The sequence below is a fragment of the Narcine bancroftii genome, chromosome 7, assembly GCF_036971445.1.
Source record: "Narcine bancroftii isolate sNarBan1 chromosome 7, sNarBan1.hap1, whole genome shotgun sequence".
NCBI classification, from domain to species: domain Eukaryota; kingdom Metazoa; phylum Chordata; class Chondrichthyes; order Torpediniformes; family Narcinidae; genus Narcine; species Narcine bancroftii.
Window position 1 is genome coordinate 119,224,586 of NC_091475.1, and position 19,695 is coordinate 119,244,280.

The following is a 19,695-nucleotide window of genomic DNA, read 5'->3' on the forward strand; positions in this document are numbered from 1 at the left end:
GGAGGGGAATCAGAGGCAGGGAATCAAACACGGGGAATCAGAGGCGGGGAATCAGAGCTGGGGAATCAGAGGCTGGGAATCAAAGTTGGGGAATCAGAGGCAGGGAATCAGATATGGGGAAACAGGGGCGGGGAATCAGAGGCGGGGAAACAGAGGCGGGGAATCAGATATGGGGAATCAGAGGCGGGGAATTAGAGTTGGGGAATCAGAGGCGGGGAATCAGAGGCGGGGAAACAGAGGCGGGGAATCAAACACGGGGAATCAGAGGTGGGGAATCAGAGGTTGGGAATCAGAGGCAGGGAATCAGAGGCGGGGAATCAGAGGCCGGGAATCAGAGGCAGGGAATCAGATGTGCGGAATCGGAGATAGGGAATCAGAGGCGGGGAATCAGAGGCGGGGAATCAGAGGCCGGGAATCAGATATGGGGAAACAGAGGCGGGGAATCAGAGGCGGGGAAACAGAGGCTGGGAATCAGATATGGGGAATCAGAGGTGGGGAATCAGAGGTTGGGAATCAGAGGCAGGGAATCAGAGGCTTGGAATCAGATGCAGGGAATCAGATGCGGGGAATCAGAGGCGGGGAATCAGAGCTGGGGAATCAGAGGTGGGGAATCAGAGTTGGGGAATCAGAGGCGGGGACTTAGATATTGGGAAACAGAGGCAGGGAATCAGAGGCGGGGAATCAGATATGGGGAATCAGAGATGGGGAATCAGAGGCAGGGAATCAGATGTGCGGAATCAGAGATGGGGAATCAAAGGCAGGGAATCAGAATCAGAAGCAGGGAATCAGAGGCCGGGAATCAGAGGCCGGAATCAGATGCCGGGAACAAGAGGCCGGAAATCAGAGGTGGGGAATCAGAGTCCGGGAATCAGAGATTGGGATTCAGAGGCGGGGAATGAGATATGGGGAATCAGAGGCGGGGAATCAGAGGCGGGGAAACAGAGGCGGGGAATCAGATATGGCGAATCAGAGGTGGCGAATCAAAGGCGGTGAATCAGAGATGGGGAATCAGAGGCCGGGAATCAGAGGCAGGGAATCAAACACGGGGAATCAGAGGAGGGGAATCAGAATTGGGGAATCAGAGATGGGGAATCAGAGGCAGGGAATCAGACGCGGGGAATCAGAGGTGGTGAATCAGAGATGTGGAATCAGAGGCGGGGAATCAGAGGCAGGGAATCAGACGCGGGGAATAAGAGGCGGGGAATCATAGCTGGCGAATCAGAGGCGGGGAATCAGAGGTGGGGAATCAGAGGCGGGGAATCAGATATTGGGAATCAGAGGTGGGGAATCAGAGGCGGGGAAACAGAGGCGGGGAATCAGATATGGGGTATCAGAGGTGGGGAATCAGAGGTTGTGAATCAGAGATGGGGAATCAGAGGCGGGGAATCAGAGGCCGGTAATCAGACGCGGGGAATCAGAGGCGGGGAATCAGAGCTGGGAAATTAGAGGCAGGGAATCAGAGTTGGGGATTCAGAGGCGGGGAATCAGATATGGGGAAACAGAGGCGGGGAATCAGAGGCGGGCAAATAGAGGCGGGGTTCAGATATGGGGAAACATAGGCGGGGAATCAGAGGCGGGGAAACAGAGGCGGGGAATCAGATATGGGGATCAGAGGTGGGGAATCAGAGGTTGGGAATCAGAGGCTGGGAATCAGAGGCTGGGAATCAGATGCATGGAATCAGATGCGGGGAATCAGAGGTGGGGAATCAGAGCTGGGGAATCAGAGGTGGGGAATCAAAGTTGGGGAATCAGAGGCGGGGACTTAGATATGGGGAAACAGAGGCGGGGAATCAGAGGCGGGGAAACAGAGGCGGGGAATCAGATATGGGGAATCAGAGGTGGGGAATCAGAGGCAGGGAATTAGATTTGCGGAATCAGAGATGGGGAATCAGAAGCAGGGAATCAGAGGCCGGGAATAAGAGGCCGGGAATCAGTGGTGGGGAATCAGAGTCCGGGAATCAGAGCTGGGGAATCAGAGGCGGGGAATGAGATATGGGGAATCAGAGGCGGGGAATCAGAGCTGGGGATTCAGAGGCGGGGAATCAGAGTTGGGGAATTAGAGGCGGGGAATCAGATATGGGGAAACAGAGGAGGGGAATCAGAGGCGGGGAAACAGAGGCGGGGAATCTGATATGGGGAATCAGAGGTGGCGAATGAAAGGCGGTGAATCAGAGATGGGGAATCAGAGGCGGGGAATCAGAGGCAGTGAATCAAACACGGGGAATCATAGGTGGGGAATCTGAGCTGGGGAATCAGAGGCGGGGAATCAGAGTTGGGGAATCAGAGGCGGGGAATCAGATATGGGGAAACAGAGGCTGGGAATCAGAGGCAGGGAAACAGAGGTGGGGAATCATATATGGGGAATCAGAGGTGGGGAATCAGAGGTTGCGAAACAGAGGCAGGGAATCAGAGCTGGGGAATCAGAGGCGGGGAATCAGAGCTGGGGAATCAGAGGCAGGGTATCAGAGTTGGGGATTCAGAGGCGGGGAATCAGAGCTGGGGAATCAGAGGTGGGGAATCAGAGGCGGGGAAATAGATATGGGGAAACAGAGGCGGGGAATTAGAGGCGGGGAAACAGAGGCGGGGAATCAGATATGGGGAATCAGAGGTGGGGAATCAGAGGCAGGGAATCAGATGTGCGGAATCAGAGATGGGGAATCAGAGGCAGGGATCAGAATCAGAAGCGGGGAATCAGAGGCCGGGTACAGAGGCCGGGAATCAGATGCCGGGAATAAGAGGCCAGGAATCAGAGTCCGGGAATCAGAGATGGGGAATCAGAGGCGGGGAATGAAATATGGGGAATCAGAGGCGGGGTATCAGAGGCGGGGAAACAGAGGCGGGGAATCTGATATGGGGAATCAGGGTGGCGAATGAAAGGCGGGGAATCAGAGGCAGGGAATCAAACACGGGGAATCAGAGGCGGGGAATCAGAGCTGGGGAATCAGAGGCGGGGAATCAGAGTTGGGGAATCAGAGGCGGGGAATCAGATATGGGGAAACAGAGGCGGGGAATCAGATATGGGGAATCAGAGGTGGGGAATCAGAGGATGGGAAACAGAGGCAGGGAATCAGAGGCGGGGAGTCAGAGGCGGGGAATCAGAGGCAGTGAATCAGATGTGCAGAATCAGAGATGGGGAATCAGAGGCAGCGAATCAGAGGCGGGGAATCAGAGGCGGGGAATCAGAGGCCGGGAATCAGAGGCCGGGAATCAGAGGCCGGGAATCAGAGGCCGGCAATCAGAGGCCGGGAATCAGAGATGGGGATTCAGAGGCGGGGAATCAAACACGGGGAATCAGAGCTGGGGAATCAGAGGCAGGGAATCAGAGGCGGGGAATCAGAGGAAGGGAATCAGATGTGGGGAATCAGAGGCGGGGAATCAGAGCTGGGGAATCAGAGGCGGGGAATCAGAGTTTGGGAATCAGAGGCGTGGAATTAGATATGGGGAAACAGAGGCGGGGAATCAGAGGCGGGGAAACAGAGCTGGGGAATCAGAGGCGGGGAAATCAGAGTTGGGGAATCGGAGGCGGGGAATCAGATATGGGGAATCGGAGGCGGGGAATTAGAGGCACGGAAAGAGAGGCGGGGAATCAGATATGGGGAATCAGAGGTGGGGAATCAGGGGTGGGGCATCAGAGGCTGGGTATCAGACACGGGGATTCAGAGGCGGGGAATCAGAGGCAGGGAATCAGATGTGCGGAATCTGAGATGGGGAATCAGAGGCAGGGAATCAGATGTGCGGAATCAGAGATGGGGAATCAAAGGCAGGGAATCAGAATCAGAAGCAGGGAATCAGAGGCCGGGAATCAGAGGCCGGAATCAGATGCCGGGAATAAGAGGCCGGAAATCAGAGGTGGGGAATCAGAGTCCGGGAATCAGAGATGGGGATTCAGAGGCGGGGAATGAGATATGGGGAATCAGAGGCGGGGAATCAGAGGCGGGGAAACAGAGGCGGGGAATCAGATATGGTGAATCAGAGGTGGCGAATCAAAGGCGGTGAATCAGAGATGGGGAATCAGAGGCGGGGAATCAGAGTTGGGGAATCAGAGGCGGGGAATCAGATATGGGGAAACAGAGGCGGGGAATCAGAGGCGGGGAAACAGAGGCTGGGAATCAGATATGGGGAATCGGATGCGGGGAATCAGAGGCGGGGAATCAGATATGGGGTATCAGAGGTGGGGAATCAGAGGCAGGTAATCAGATGTGCGGAATCAGAGATGGGGAATCAGAGGCAGGGAATCAGAATCAGAAGCGGGGAGTCAGAGGCCGGGAATCAGAGGCCTGGAATCAGATGCTGGGAATAAGAGGCCGGGAATCAGACGTGGGGAATCAGAGTCCGGGAATCAGAGATGGGGATTCAGAGGCGGGGAATGAGATATGGAGAATCAGAGGCGGGGAATCAGAGGCGGGAAAACAGAGGTGGGGAATCAGATATGGGGAATCAGAGGTGGCGAATCAAAGGTGGTGAATCAGAGATGGGGAATCAGAGGCGGGGAATCAGAGGCAGGGAATCAAACACGGGGAATCAGAGGCGGGGAATCAGAGCTGGGGAATCAGAGGCTGGGAATCAAAGTTGGGGAATCAGAGGCAGGGAATCAGATATGGGGAAACAGGGGCGGGGAATCAGAGGCGGGGAAACAGAGGCGGGGAATCAGATATGGGGAATCAGAGGCGGGGAATTAGAGTTGGGGAATCAGAGGCGGGGAATCAGAGGCGGGGAAACAAAGGCGGGGAATCAAACACGGGGAATCAGAGGTGGGGAATCAGAGGTTGGGAATCAGAGGCAGGGAATCAGAGGCGGGGAATCAGAGGCGGGGAATCAGAGGCAGGGAATCAGATGTGCGGAATCGGAGATAGGGAATCAGAGGCGGGGAATCAGAGGCGGGGAATCAGAGGCCGGGAATCAGATATGGGGAAACAGAGGCGGGGAATCAGAGGCGGGGAAACAGAGGCTGGGAATCAGATATGGGGAATCAGAGGTGGGGAATCAGAGGTTGGGAATCAGAGGCAGGGAATCAGAGGCTTGGAATCAGATGCAGGGAATCAGATGCGGGGAATCAGAGGCGGGGAATCAGAGCTGGGGAATCAGAGGTGGGGAATCAGAGTTGGGGAATCAGAGGCGGGGACTTAGATATTGGGAAACAGAGGCAGGGAATCAGAGGCGGGGAATCAGATATGGGGAATCAGAGATGGGGAATCAGAGGCAGGGAATCAGATGTGCGGAATCAGAGATGGGGAATCAAAGGCAGGGAATCAGAATCAGAAGCAGGGAATCAGAGGCCGGGAATCAGAGGCCGGAATCAGATGCCGGGAACAAGAGGCCGGAAATCAGAGGTGGGGAATCAGAGTCCGGGAATCAGAGATTGGGATTCAGAGGCGGGGAATGAGATATGGGGAATCAGAGGCGGGGAATCAGAGGCGGGGAAACAGAGGCGGGGAATCAGATATGGCGAATCAGAGGTGGCGAATCAAAGGCGGTGAATCAGAGATGGGGAATCAGAGGCCGGGAATCAGAGGCAGGGAATCAAACACGGGGAATCAGAGGAGGGGAATCAGAATTGGGGAATCAGAGATGGGGAATCAGAGGCAGGGAATCAGACGCGGGGAATCAGAGGTGGTGAATCAGAGATGTGGAATCAGAGGCGGGGAATCAGAGGCAGGGAATCAGACGCGGGGAATAAGAGGCGGGGAATCATAGCTGGCGAATCAGAGGCGGGGAATCAGAGGTGGGGAATCAGAGGCGGGGAATCAGATATTGGGAATCAGAGGTGGGGAATCAGAGGCGGGGAAACAGAGGCGGGGAATCAGATATGGGGTATCAGAGGTGGGGAATCAGAGGTTGTGAATCAGAGATGGGGAATCAGAGGCGGGGAATCAGAGGCCGGTAATCAGACGCGGGGAATCAGAGGCGGGGAATCAGAGCTGGGAAATTAGAGGCAGGGAATCAGAGTTGGGGATTCAGAGGCGGGGAATCAGATATGGGGAAACAGAGGCGGGGAATCAGAGGCGGGCAAATAGAGGCGGGGTTCAGATATGGGGAAACATAGGCGGGGAATCAGAGGCGGGGAAACAGAGGCGGGGAATCAGATATGGGGATCAGAGGTGGGGAATCAGAGGTTGGGAATCAGAGGCTGGGAATCAGAGGCTGGGAATCAGATGCATGGAATCAGATGCGGGGAATCAGAGGTGGGGAATCAGAGCTGGGGAATCAGAGGTGGGGAATCAAAGTTGGGGAATCAGAGGCGGGGACTTAGATATGGGGAAACAGAGGCGGGGAATCAGAGGCGGGGAAACAGAGGCGGGGAATCAGATATGGGGAATCAGAGGTGGGGAATCAGAGGCAGGGAATTAGATTTGCGGAATCAGAGATGGGGAATCAGAAGCAGGGAATCAGAGGCCGGGAATAAGAGGCCGGGAATCAGTGGTGGGGAATCAGAGTCCGGGAATCAGAGCTGGGGAATCAGAGGCGGGGAATGAGATATGGGGAATCAGAGGCGGGGAATCAGAGCTGGGGATTCAGAGGCGGGGAATCAGAGTTGGGGAATCAGAGGCGGGGAATCAGATATGGGGAAACAGAGGAGGGGAATCAGAGGCGGGGAAACAGAGGCGGGGAATCTGATATGGGGAATCAGAGGTGGCGAATGAAAGGCGGTGAATCAGAGATGGGGAATCAGAGGCGGGGAATCAGAGGCAGTGAATCAAACTCGGGGAATCATAGGTGGGGAATCTGAGCTGGGGAATCAGAGGCGGGGAATCAGAGTTGGGGAATCAGAGGCGGGGAATCAGATATGGGGAAACAGAGGCTGGGAATCAGAGGCAGGGAAACAGAGGTGGGGAATCATATATGGGGAATCAGAGGTGGGGAATCAGAGGTTGCGAAACAGAGGCAGGGAATCAGAGCTGGGGAATCAGAGGCGGGGAATCAGAGCTGGGGAATCAGAGGCAGGGTATCAGAGTTGGGGATTCAGAGGCGGGGAATCAGAGCTGGGGAATCAGAGGTGGGGAATCAGAGGCGGGGAAATAGATATGGGGAAACAGAGGCGGGGAATTAGAGGCGGGGAAACAGAGGCGGGGAATCAGATATGGGGAATCAGAGGTGGGGAATCAGAGGCAGGGAATCAGATGTGCGGAATCAGAGATGGGGAATCAGAGGCAGGGATCAGAATCAGAAGCGGGGAATCAGAGGCCGGGTACAGAGGCCGGGAATCAGATGCCGGGAATAAGAGGCCAGGAATCAGAGTCCGGGAATCAGAGATGGGGAATCAGAGGCGGGGAATGAAATATGGGGAATCAGAGGCGGGGTATCAGAGGCGGGGAAACAGAGGCGGGGAATCTGATATGGGGAATCAGGGTGGCGAATGAAAGGCGGGGAATCAGAGGCAGGGAATCAAACACGGGGAATCAGAGGCGGGGAATCAGAGCTGGGGAATCAGAGGCGGGGAATCAGAGTTGGGGAATCAGAGGCGGGGAATCAGATATGGGGAAACAGAGGCGGGGAATCAGATATGGGGAATCAGAGGTGGGGAATCAGAGGATGGGAAACAGAGGCAGGGAATCAGAGGCGGGGAGTCAGAGGCGGGGAATCAGAGGCAGTGAATCAGATGTGCAGAATCAGAGATGGGGAATCAGAGGCAGCGAATCAGAGGCGGGGAATCAGAGGCGGGGAATCAGAGGCCGGGAATCAGAGGCCGGGAATCAGAGGCCGGGAATCAGAGGCCGGCAATCAGAGGCCGGGAATCAGAGATGGGGATTCAGAGGCGGGGAATCAAACACGGGGAATCAGAGCTGGGGAATCAGAGGCAGGGAATCAGAGGCGGGGAATCAGAGGAAGGGAATCAGATGTGGGGAATCAGAGGCGGGGAATCAGAGCTGGGGAATCAGAGGCGGGGAATCAGAGTTTGGGAATCAGAGGCGTGGAATTAGATATGGGGAAACAGAGGCGGGGAATCAGAGGCGGGGAAACAGAGCTGGGGAATCAGAGGCGGGGAAATCAGAGTTGGGGAATCGGAGGCGGGGAATCAGATATGGGGAATCGGAGGCGGGGAATTAGAGGCACGGAAAGAGAGGCGGGGAATCAGATATGGGGAATCAGAGGTGGGGAATCAGGGGTGGGGCATCAGAGGCTGGGTATCAGACACGGGGATTCAGAGGCGGGGAATCAGAGGCAGGGAATCAGATGTGCGGAATCAGAGATGGGGAATCAGAGGCAGGGAATCAGATGTGCGGAATCAGAGATGGGGAATCAAAGGCAGGGAATCAGAATCAGAAGCAGGGAATCAGAGGCCGGGAATCAGAGGCCGGAATCAGATGCCGGGAATAAGAGGCCGGAAATCAGAGGTGGGGAATCAGAGTCCGGGAATCAGAGATGGGGATTCAGAGGCGGGGAATGAGATATGGGGAATCAGAGGCGGGGAATCAGAGGCGGGGAAACAGAGGCGGGGAATCAGATATGGTGAATCAGAGGTGGCGAATCAAAGGCGGTGAATCAGAGATGGGGAATCAGAGGCGGGGAATCAGAGTTGGGGAATCAGAGGCGGGGAATCAGATATGGGGAAACAGAGGCTGGGAATCAGAGGCAGGGAAACAGAGGTGGGGAATCATATATGGGGAATCAGAGGTGGGGAATCAGAGGTTGCGAAACAGAGGCAGGGAATCAGAGCTGGGGAATCAGAGGCGGGGAATCAGAGCTGGGGAATCAGAGGCAGGGTATCAGAGTTGGGGATTCAGAGGCGGGGAATCAGAGCTGGGGAATCAGAGGCGGGGAATCAGAGGCGGGGAAATAGATATGGGGAAACAGAGGCGGGGAATTAGAGGCGGGGAAACAGAGGCGGGGAATCAGATATGGGGAATCAGAGGTGGGGAATCAGAGGCAGGGAATCAGATGTGCGGAATCAGAGATGGGGAATCAGAGGCAGGGATCAGAATCAGAAGCGGGGAATCAGAGGCCGGGTACAGAGGCCGGGAATCAGATGCCGGGAATAAGAGGCCAGGAATCAGAGTCCGGGAATCAGAGATGGGGAATCAGAGGCGGGGAATGAAATATGGGGAATCAGAGGCGGGGTATCAGAGGCGGGGAAACAGAGGCGGGGAATCTGATATGGGGAATCAGGGTGGCGAATGAAAGGCGGGGAATCAGAGGCAGGGAATCAAACACGGGGAATCAGAGGTGGGGAATCAGAGCTGGGGAATCAGAGGCGGGGAATCAGAGTTGGGGAATCAGAGGCGGGGAATCAGATATGGGGAAACAGAGGCGGGGAATCAGATATGGGGAATCAGAGGTGGGGAATCAGAGGATGGGAAACAGAGGCAGGGAATCAGAGGCGGGGAGTCAGAGGCGGGGAATCAGAGGCAGTGAATCAGATGTGCAGAATCAGAGATGGGGAATCAGAGGCAGCGAATCAGAGGCGGGGAATCAGAGGCGGGGAATCAGAGGCCGGGAATCAGAGGCCGGGAATCAGAGGCCGGGAATCAGAGGCCGGCAATCAGAGGCCGGGAATCAGAGATGGGGATTCAGAGGCGGGGAATCAAACACGGGGAATCAGAGCTGGGGAATCAGAGGCAGGGAATCAGAGGCGGGGAATCAGAGGAAGGGAATCAGATGTGGGGAATCAGAGGCGGGGAATCAGAGCTGGGGAATCAGAGGCGGGGAATCAGAGTTTGGGAATCAGAGGCGTGGAATTAGATATGGGGAAACAGAGGCGGGGAATCAGAGGCGGGGAAACAGAGCTGGGGAATCAGAGGCGGGGAAATCAGAGTTGGGGAATCGGAGGCGGGGAATCAGATATGGGGAATCGGAGGCGGGGAATTAGAGGCACGGAAAGAGAGGCGGGGAATCAGATATGGGGAATCAGAGGTGGGGAATCAGGGGTGGGGCATCAGAGGCTGGGTATCAGACACGGGGATTCAGAGGCGGGGAATCAGAGGCAGGGAATCAGATGTGCGGAATCAGAGATGGGGAATCAGAGGCAGGGAATCAGATGTGCGGAATCAGAGATGGGGAATCAAAGGCAGGGAATCAGAATCAGAAGCAGGGAATCAGAGGCCGGGAATCAGAGGCCGGAATCAGATGCCGGGAATAAGAGGCCGGAAATCAGAGGTGGGGAATCAGAGTCCGGGAATCAGAGATGGGGATTCAGAGGCGGGGAATGAGATATGGGGAATCAGAGGCGGGGAATCAGAGGCGGGGAAACAGAGGCGGGGAATCAGATATGGTGAATCAGAGGTGGCGAATCAAAGGCGGTGAATCAGAGATGGGGAATCAGAGGCCGGGAATCAGAGGCAGGGAATCAGACGCGGGGAATCAGAGGTGGTGAATCAGAGATGTGGAATCAGAGGCGGGGAATCAGAGGCAGGGAATCAGACGCGGGGAATAAGAGGCGGGGAATCATAGCTGGCGAATCAGAGGTGGGGAATCAGAGGTGGGGAATCAGAGGCGGGGAATCAGATATTGGGAATCAGATCTGGGGAATCAGAGATGGGGAATCAGAGGCAGGGATCAGAATCAGAAGCGGGGAATCAGAGGCCGGGTACAGAGGCCGGGAATCAGATGCCGGGAATAAGAGGCCAGGAATCAGAGTCCGGGAATCAGAGATGGGGAATCAGAGGCGGGGAATGAAATATGGGGAATCAGAGGCGGGGTATCAGAGGCGGGGAAACAGAGGCGGGGAATCTGATATGGGGAATCAGGGTGGCGAATGAAAGGCGGGGAATCAGAGGCAGGGAATCAAACACGGGGAATCAGAGGCGGGGAATCAGAGCTGGGGAATCAGAGGCGGGGAATCAGAGTTGGGGAATCAGAGGCGGGGAATCAGATATGGGGAAACAGAGGCGGGGAATCAGATATGGGGAATCAGAGGTGGGGAATCAGAGGATGGGAAACAGAGGCAGGGAATCAGAGGCAGGGAGTCAGAGGCGGGGAATCAGAGGCAGTGAATCAGATGTGCAGAATCAGAGATGGGGAATCAGAGGCAGCGAATCAGAGGCGGGGAATCAGAGGCGGGGAATCAGAGGCCGGGAATCAGAGGCCGGGAATCAGAGGCCGGGAATCAGAGGCCGGCAATCAGAGGCCGGGAATCAGAGATGGGGATTCAGAGGCGGGGAATCAAACACGGGGAATCAGAGCTGGGGAATCAGAGGCAGGGAATCAGAGGCGGGGAATCAGAGGAAGGGAATCAGATGTGGGGAATCAGAGGCGGGGAATCAGAGCTGGGGAATCAGAGGCGGGGAATCAGAGTTTGGGAATCAGAGGCGTGGAATTAGATATGGGGAAACAGAGGCGGGGAATCAGAGGCGGGGAAACAGAGCTGGGGAATCAGAGGCGGGGAAATCAGAGTTGGGGAATCGGAGGCGGAGAATCAGATATGGGGAATCAGAGGCGGGGAATCAGGGGTGGGGTATCAGAGGCTGGGTATCAGACACGGGGATTCAGAGGCGGGGAATCAGAGGCAGGGAATCAGATGTGCGGAATCAGAGATGGGGAATCAGAGGCAGGGAATCAGATGTGCGGAATCAGAGATGGGGAATCAAAGGCAGGGAATCAGAATCAGAAGCAGGGAATCAGAGGCCGGGAATCAGAGGCCGGAATCAGATGCCGGGAATAAGAGGCCGGAAATCAGAGGTGGGGAATCAGAGTCCGGGAATCAGAGATGGGGATTCAGAGGCGGGGAATGAGATATGGGGAATCAGAGGCGGGGAATCAGAGGCGGGGAAACAGAGGCGGGGATACAGATATGGTGAATCAGAGGTGGCGAATCAAAGGCGGTGAATCAGAGATGGGGAATCAGAGGCCGGGAATCAGAGGCAGGGAATCAGACGCGGGGAATCAGAGGTGGTGAATCAGAGATGTGGAATCAGAGGCGGGGAATCAGAGGCAGGGAATCAGACGCGGGGAATAAGAGGCGGGGAATCATAGCTGGCGAATCAGAGGCGGGGAATCAGAGGTGGGGAATCAGAGGCGGGGAATCAGATATTGGGAATCAGAGGTGGCGAATCAGAGACGGGGAAACAGAGGCGGGGAATCAGATATGGGGTATCAGAGGTGGGGAATCAGAGGTTGTGAATCAGAGATGGGGAATCAGAGGCGGGGAATCAGAGGCCGGTAATCAGACGCGGGGAATCAGAGGAGGGGAATCAGAGCTGGGAAATTAGAGGCAGGGAATCAGAGTTGGGGTTTCAGAGGCGGGGAATCAGATATGGGGAAACAGAGGCGGGGAATCAGAGGCGGGCAAATAGAGGCGGGGTTCAGATATGGGGAAACAGAGGCGGGGAATCAGAGGCGGGGAATCAGAGCTGGGGAATCAGAGGTGGATAATCAAAGTTGGGGAATCAGAGGCGGGGAATTAGATTTGCGGAATCAGAGATGGGGAATCAGAAGCAGGGAATCAGAGGCCGGGAATCAGAGGCCGGAATCAGATGCCGGGAATAAGAGGCCGGGAATCAGAGGGGGGGAATCAGAGTCCGGGAATCAGAGATGGGGAATCAGAGGCGGGGAATGAGATATGGGGAATCAGAGGAGGGGAATCAGAGGCGGGGAAACAGAGGCGAGGAATCAGATATGGGGAATCAGAGGTGGCGAATCAAAGGCGTTGAATCAGAGATGGGGAATCAGAGGCGTGGAATCAGAGGCAGGGAATCAAACACGGGGAATCAGAGGCGGGAAATCAGAGCTGGGGAATCAGAGGCGGGGAATCAGAGTTGGGGAATCAGAGGCGGGGAATCAGAGCTGGGGAATCAGAGGTGGGGATCAGAGTCGGGGAATCAGAGGCAGGGAATCAGATGTGCGGAATCAGAGATGGGGAATCAGAGGTGGGGAATCAGCGGCTGTGAATCAGAGATGGGGAATCAGAGGCGGGGAATCAGAGGCAGGAAATCAGACACGGGGACTCAGAGGCTGGGAATCAGACGGGGGGAATCAAAGGCGGGGAATCAGAGCTGGGGAATCAGAGGCGGGGAATCAGAGTTGGGGAATCAGAAGCGGGGAATCAGATATGGGGAAACAGAGGAGGGGAATCAGAGGCGGGGAAACAGAGGCGGGGAATCTGATATGGGGAATCAGAGGTGGCGAATGAAAGGCGGTGAATCAGAGATGGGGAATCAGAGGCGGGGAATCAGAGGCAGTGAATCAAACACGGGGAATCATAGGTGGGGAATCAGAGCTGGGGAATCAGAGGCGGGGAATCAGAGTTGGGGAATCAGAGGCGGGGAATCAGATATGGGGAAACAGAGGCTGGGAATCAGAGGCAGGGAAACAGAGGTGGGGAATCATATATGGGGAATCAGAGGTGGGGAATCAGAGGTTACGAAACAGAGGCAGGGAATCAGAGCTGGGGAATCAGAGGCGGGGAATCAGAGCTGGGGAATCAGAGGCAGGGAATCAGAGTTGTGGATTCAGAGGCGGGGAATCAGAGCTGGGGAATCAGAGGCGGGGAATCAGAGGCGGGGAAATAGATATGGGGAAACAGAGGCGGGGAATTAGAGGCGGGGAAACAGAGGCGGGGAATCAGATATGGGGAATCAGAGGTGGGGAATCAGAGGCAGGGAATCAGATGTGCGGAATCAGAGATGGGGAATCAGAGGCAGGGATCAGAATCAGAAGCGGGGAATCAGAGGCCGGGATCAGAGGCCGGGAATCAGATGCCGGGAATAAGAGGCCAGGAATCAGAGTCCGGGAATCAGAGATGGGGAATCAGAGGCGGGGAATGAAATATGGGGAATCAGAGGCGGGGTATCAGAGGCGGGGAAACAGAGGCGGGGAATCTGATATGGGGAATCAGGGTGGCGAATGAAAGGCGGTGAATCAGAGATGGTGAATCAGAGGCGGGGAATCAGAGCTGGGGAATCAGAGGCGGGGAATCAGAGTTGGGGAATCAGAGGCGGGGAATCAGATATGGGGAAACAGATGCGGGGAATCAGATATGGGGAATCAGAGGTGGGGAATCAGAGGATGGGAAACAGAGGCAGGGAATCAGAGGCGGGGAGTCAGAGGCGGGGAATCAGAGGCAGGGAATCAGATGTGCAGAATCAGAGATGGGGAATCAGAGGCAGCGAATCAGAGGCGGGGAATCAGAGGCGGGGAATCAGAGGCCGGGAATCAGAGGCCGGGAATCAGAGGCCGGGAATCAGAGGCCGGCAATCAGAGGCCGGGAATCAGAGATGGGGATTCAGAGGCGGGGAATCAAACACGGGGAATCAGAGCTGGGGAATCAGAGGCAGGGAATCAGAGGCGGGGAATCTGAGGAAGGGAATCAGATGTGGGGAATCAGAGGCGGGGAATCAGAGCTGGGGAATCAGAGGCGGGGAATCAGAGTTTGGGAATCAGAGGCGTGGAATTAGATATGGGGAAACAGAGGCGGGGAATCAGAGGCGGGGAAACAGAGCTGGGGAATCAGAGGCGGGGAAATCAGAGTTGGGGAATCGGAGGCGGGGAATCAGATATGGGGAATCAGAGGCGGGGAATTAGAGGCACGGAAAGAGAGGCGGGGAATCAGATATGGGGAATCAGAGGTGGGGAATCAGGGGTTGGGTATCAGAGGCTGGGTATCAGACACGGGGATTCAGAGGCGGGGAATCAGAGGCAGGGAATCAGATGTGCGGAATCAGAGATGGGGAATCAGAGGCAGGGAATCAGATGTGCGGAATCAGAGATGGGGAATCAAAGGCAGGGAATCAGAATCAGAAGCAGGGAATCAGAGGCCGTGAATCAGAGGCCGGAATCAGATGCCGGGAATAAGAGGCCGGGAATCAGAGGTGGGGAATCAGAGTCCGGGAATCAGAGATGGGGATTCAGAGGCGGGGAATGAGATATGGGGAATCAGAGGCGGGGAATCAGAGGCGGGGAAACAGAGGCGGGGAATCAGATATGGCGAATCAGAGGTGGCGAATCAAAGGCGGTGAATCAGAGATGGGGAATCAGAGGCCGGGAATCAGAGGCAGGGAATCAAACACGGGGAATCAGAGGAGGGGAATCAGAATTAGGGAATCAGAGATGGGGAATCAGATGTGCGGAATCAGAGATGGGGAATCAGAGGTGGGGAATCAGAGGCTGTGAATCAGAGATGGGGAATCAGAGGCGGGGAATCAGAGGCAAGAAATCAGACACGGGGTTTCAGAGGCTGGGAATCAGATGGGGGAATCAAAGGCGGGGAATCAGAGCTGGGGAATCAGAGGCAGGGAATCAGAGTTGGGGATTCAGAGGCGGGGAATCAGATATGGGGAAACAGAGGCGGGGAATCAGAGTCGGGCAAACAGAGGCGGGGAATTAGATATGGGGAATCAGAGGTGGGGAATCAGAGGTGGTGAATCAGAGATGGGGAATCACAGGCGGGGAATCAGAGGCAGGGAATAGAACGCGGGGAATCAGAGGCAGGGAATCAGAGTTGGGGCATCAGAGGTTGGGAATTAGATATGGGGAAACAGAGGCGGGGAATCAGAGGCGGGGAAACAGAGGCGGGAAATCAGATATGGGGAATCAGAGGTGGGGAATCAGAGGAAGGGAATCAGATGTGCGGAATCAGAGATGGGGAATCAGAGGCAGGGAATCAGAATCAGAAGCGGGGAATCAGAGGCCGGGAAACAGAGGTGGGGAATCAGATAAGGGGAATCAGAGGTGGGGAATCAGAGGCAGGGAATTAGATTTGCGGAATCAGAGATGGGGAATCAGAAGCAGGGAATCAGAGGCAGGGAAACAAACACGGGGAATCAGAGGCGGGGAATCAGAGCTGGGGAATCAGAGGCTGGGAATCAAAGTTGGGGAAACAGAGGCAGGGAATCAGATATGGGGAAACAGGGGCGGGGAATCAGAGGCGGGGAAACAGAGGCTGGGAATCAGATATGGGGAATCAGAGGTGGGGAATCAGAGGCGGGGAATCAGAGCTGGGGAATCAGAGGTGGGGAATCAAAGTTGGGGAATCAGAGGCGGGGACTTAGATATGGGGAAACAGAGGCGGGGAATCAGAGACGGGGAAACAGAGGCGGGGATTCAGATATGGGGAATCAGAGGTGGGGAATCAGAGGCAGGGAATTAGATGTGCGGAATCAGAAATGGGGAATCAGAGGCAGGGAATCAGAATCAGAAGCAGGGAATCAGAGGCCGGGAATCACAGGCCGGAATCAGATGCCGGGAATAAGAGGTCGGGAATCAGAGGTGGGGAATCAGAGTCCGGGAATCAGAGATGGGGAATCAGAGGCGGGGAATGAGATATGGGGAATCAGAGGCGGGGAATCAGAGGCGGGGAAACAGTGGCGAGGAATCAGATATGGGGAATCAGAGGTGGCGAATCAAAGGCGGTGAATCAGAGATGGGGAATCAGAGCTGGGGAATCAGAGGCAGGGGATCAAACACGGGGAATCAGAGGCGGGGAATCACAGCTGGGGAATCAGAGGTGGGGAATCAGAGTTGGGGAATCAGAGGCGGGGAATCAGAGCTGGGGAATCAGAGGTGGGGAATCAGAGTCGGGGAATCAGAGGCAGGGAATCGGATGTGCGGAATCAGAGATGGGGAATCAGAGGTGGGGAATCAGAGGCGGTGAATCTGAGATGGGGAATCAGAGGCGGGGAATCAGAGGCAGGTTTTCAGACACGGGGATTCAGAGGCTGGGAATCAGACGGGGGGAATCAAAGGCGGGGAATGAAGCTGGGGAATCAGAGGCAGGGAATCAGAGTTGGGGATTCAGAGGCGGGGAATCAGATATGGGGAAACAGAGGCGGGGAATCAGAGGCGGGCAAACAGAGGCGGGGAATTAGATACGGGGAATCAGTGGTGGGGAATCAGAGGTGGTGAATCAGAGATGGGGAATCACAGGCGGGGAATCAGAGGCAGGGAATAGAACGCGGGGAATCAGAGGCAGGGAATCAGAGCTGGGGAATAAGAGGCGGGGAATCATAGTTGGGAATCAGAGGCAGGGAATCAGATATGGGGAAACAGAGGCGGGGAATCAGGGGCGGGGAAACAGAGGCGGGGAATCAGATATGGGGAATCGGATGTGGGGAATCAGAGGCGGGGAATCAGAGCTGTGGAATCAGAGGCGGGGAATCAGAGTTGGGGCATCAGAGGTGGGGAATTAGATATGGGGAAACAGAGGCGGGGAATCAGAGGCGTGGAAACAGAGGCGGGGAATCAGATATGGGGAATCAGAGGTGGGAAATCAGAGGCAGGTAATCAGATGTGCGGAATCAGAGATGGGGAATCAGAGGCAGGGAATCAGATGCTGGGAATAAGAGGCCGGGAATCAGAGGTGGGGAATCAGAGTCCGGGAATCAGAGATGGGGAGTCAGAGGCGGGGAATGAGGTATGGAGTATCAGAGGCGGGGAATCAGAGGCGGGGAAACAGAGGTGGGGAATCAGATATGGGGAATCAGAGGTGGCGAATCAAAGGCGGTGAATCAGAGATGGGGAATCAGAGGCGGGGAATCAGAGGCAGGGAATCAAACACGGGGAATCAGAGGCGGGGAATCAGAGCTGGGGAATCAGAGGCTGGGAATCAAAGTTGGGGAATCAGAGGCAGGGAATCAGATATGGGGAAACAGGGGCGGGGAATCAGAGGCGGGGAAACAGAGGCAGGGAATCAGATATGGGGAATAAGAGGCGGGGAATTAGAGTTGGGGAATCAGAGGCGGGGAATCAGAGGCGGGGAAACAGAGGCGGGGAATCAAACGGGGAATCAGAGGTGGGGAATCAGAGGTTGGGAATCAGATGCAGGGAATCAGAGGCGGGGAATCAGAGGCGGGGAATCAGAGGCAGGGAATCAGATGTGCGGAATCGGAGATGGGGAATCAGAGGCAGGGAATCAGAGGCGGGGAATCAGAGGCGGGGAATCAGAGGCCGGGAATCAGATATGGGGAAACAGAGGTGGGAAAACAGAGGCTGGGGATCAGATATGGGGAATCAGAGGTGGGGAATCAGAGGTTGGGAATCAGAGGCAGGGAATCAGAGGCTTGGAATCAGATGCAGGGAATCAGATGCGGGGAATCAGAGGCGGGGAATCAGAGCTGGGGAATCAGATGCTGGGAATCAAAGTTGGGGAATCAGAGGCAGGGAATCAGATATGGGGAAACAGGGGTGGGGAATCAGAGGCGGGGAAACAGAGGCGGGGAATCAGATATGGGGAATCAGAGGCGGGGAATTAGAGTTGGGGAATCAGAGGCGGGGAATCAGAGGCGGGGAAACAGAGGCGGGGAATCAAACACGGGGAATCAGAGGTGGGGAATCAGAGGTTGGGAATCAGAGGCAGGGAATCAGAGGCGGGGAATCAGAGGCGGGGAATCAGAGGCAGGGAATCAGATGTGCGGAATCGGAGATGGGGAATCAGAGGCAGGGAATCAGAGGCGGGGAATCAGAGGCGGGGAACCAGAGGCCGGGAATCAGATATGGGGAAACAGAGGCGGGGAATCAGAGGCGGGGAAACAGAGGCTGGGAATCAGATATGGGGAATCAGAGGTGGGGAATCAGAGGTTGGGAATCAGAGGCAGGGAATAAGAGGCTTGGAATCAGATGCAGGGAATCAGATGCGGGGAATCAGAGGCGGGGAATCAGAGCTGGGGAATCAGAGGTGGGGAATTAGAGTTGTGGAATCAGAGGCGGGGACTTAGATATTGGGAAACAGAGGCGGGGAATCAGAGGCGGGGAAACAGAAGCGGGGAATCAGATATGGGGAATAAGAGATGGGGAATCAGAGGCAGGGAATCAGATGTGCGGAATCAGAGATGGGGAATCAAAGGCAGGGAATCAGAATCAGTAGCAGGGAATCAGAGGTGGGGAATCAGAGTCCGGGAATCAGAGATGGGGATTCAGAGGCGGGGAATGAGATATGGGGAATCAGAGGCGGGGAATCAGAGGCGGGGAAACAGAGGCGGGGAATCAGATATGGGGAATCAGAGGTGGCGAATCAAAGGCGGTGAATCAGAGATGGGGAATCAGAGGCCGGGAATCAGAGGCAGGGAATCAAACACGGGGAATCAGAGGCGGGGAATCATAGCTGGCGAATCAGAGGCGGGGAATCAGAGGTGGGGAATCAGAGGCGGGGAATCAGATATTGGGAATCAGAGGTGGGGAATCAGAGGCGGGGAAACAGAGGCGGGGAATCAGATATGGTGTATCAGAGGTGGGGAATCAGAGGTTGTGAATCAGACATGGGGAATCAGAGGCGGGGAATCAGAGGCCGGTAATCAGACGCGGGGAATCAGAGGCGGGGAATCAGAGCTGGGAAATTAGAGGCAAGGAATCAGAGTTGGGGATTCAGAGGCGGGGAATCAGATATGGGGAAACAGAGGCGGGGAATCAGATGCGGGCAAATAGAGGCGGGGATCAGATATGGGGAAACAGAGGCGGGGAATCAGAGGCGGGGAAACAGAGGCGTGGAATCAGATATGGGGAATCAGAGGTGGGGAATCAGAGGTTGGGAATCAGAGGCTGGGAATCAGAGGCTGGGAATCAGATGCATGGAATCAGATGCGGGGAATCAGAGGCGGGGAATCAGAGCTGGGGAATCAGAGGTGGGGACTCAAAGTTGGGGAATCAGAGGCGGGGACTTAGATATGGGGAAACAGAGGCGGGGAATCAGAGGCGGGGAATCAGAGGCGGGGAAACAGAGGCGAGGAATCAGATATGGGGAATCAGAGGTGGCGAATCAAAGGCGGTGAATCAGAGATGGGGAATCAGAGGCGGGGAATCAGAGGCAGGGGATCAAACACGGGGAATCAGAGG